This window comes from Mustela nigripes, chromosome 13 (genome assembly GCF_022355385.1).
Source record: "Mustela nigripes isolate SB6536 chromosome 13, MUSNIG.SB6536, whole genome shotgun sequence".
NCBI lineage: Eukaryota > Metazoa > Chordata > Mammalia > Carnivora > Mustelidae > Mustela > Mustela nigripes.
This window is the reverse complement of record NC_081569.1, coordinates 25,670,217-25,672,034: the sequence shown is the minus strand read 5'-3', so window position 1 is coordinate 25,672,034 and position 1,818 is coordinate 25,670,217.

Genomic DNA, 1,818 nt, shown 5'->3' with positions numbered 1-1,818 from the left:
CGGATTACTTAGCCTGAACCCTGGTAAGAGCAGTGCAATTCCGCTTTGGGCAAAGACACTTGAGAATCACAACAGGCCCCTCCCCTAGAAGATCAGCAAGAAATTCAACCAAGACCAAGTTCACTTACCAAGGAGAACAGCAGAATTCTAGAGGAGGAGAAAGCAAAGCATGGAATTCATGGCTTTCTCCCCAGGATGCTTTAGTCTTGCAGTTAATTAATTTTTTTTTTCTTTTGCTAAACTTTTTAAAACTTTTACCCCTTCCTCTTTTAACATTTTTAAACTAGTTTATCTTAACAATACCTTTCATAAAAAAATATTTTTTGAACCTTCATTATTACAGCCATATTTTATCTTTCATTGTGTCTAACTTAACTTTTTGTATACACATAGGGTTTATTCTTCTAAAAAATTTGGGGTACAACTTCTTCTAATAGATCAAAATATACCCTAAATCTAGCTCTGGGCTTGTTCTAGTCTCCAGCCTGAGCAAATTCTCTCCACTTTATTTTTCGTTATTGTCCCAATCAACTTACTTTATCAACTCCTTTTTTAGAAATTAAAAAAAAATTTTTTTCATCTTTATAGGCATATTCCATCACTTCATTGTGTTTACCTTTATATATGTTTTTCATTCATTAAAAGTTTGGGAGGTAATTTCTTCTAAAAAACCAAAATATTCCCCAAATTAAGTGGGTGACCTTATTCTAGTAACAAGTCAAATATATATGTATATATATATATTTTTTTCTTTTTTAATATTTTCTCTTTATTTGTTTTCTTTTCTTTTTAACTTTTTTTTTCCTGAACTTCTTTTTATCCCCTTTCTCCCTCCCACGATTTGGGAACTCTTCTGATTTGGTTAAAGCACATTTTCCTGGGGTCGTTGCCACCCCTTTAGTATTTTATTAGCTTCTTCATATATTCTTATCTGGACAAAATGACAAGGCAGAAAAACTCACCACAAAAAAAAGAACAAGAGGCAATACCGAAGGCCTGGGACCTAATCAATATGGACATTGGTAATATGTCAGATCTAGAGTTCAGAATGACGATTCTCAAGGTTCTAGCTGGGCTTGAAAAAGGCATGGAAGATATTAGAGAAACCATCATCATAGAGATAAAAGCCCTTTCTGGAGTAATTAAAGAACTAAAATCTTACCAAGTCGAAATTTTAAAAAAGCTAATAATGAGGTGCAATAAAAAATGGAGGATTTTACTGCTACGATAAATGAGGCAGAAGAAAGAATTAGTGATATAGAAGACCAAATGACAGAGAATAAAGAAGCTGAGCAAAAGAGAGACAAACAAATACTGGACCATGAGGGGAGAATTGAGAGATAAGTGACACCATAAGACAAAACAACATAAGAATAATTGGGATTCCAGAAGAAGAAGAAAGAGAAAGGGGAGCAGAAGATATATTGGAGAGAATTATTGTAGAGAATTTCCCTAACATGGCAAAGGGAGCAGGCATCAATATCCAGGAGGTGCAGAGAACCCCCCTCAAAATCAATAAGAATAGATCCACACCCCGTCAAATAATAGTAAAATTTACAAGTCTTAGTGACAAAGAGAAAATCCTGAAAGCAGCCAGGGAAAAAAAGTCTGTAACATACAATGGTAAAAATATTAGATTGATAGCAGACTTATCCACAGAGACCTGGCAGGACAGAAAGAACTGGCATGATATATTCAGAGCACTAAATGAGGAAAAACATGCAGCCAAGAATACTATATCAGGCCAGGCTATAATTAAAAATAGAAGGAGAGAGCAATTGCTGGGTCATAGGGCAGTTCTATTTTCAACATTTTGAG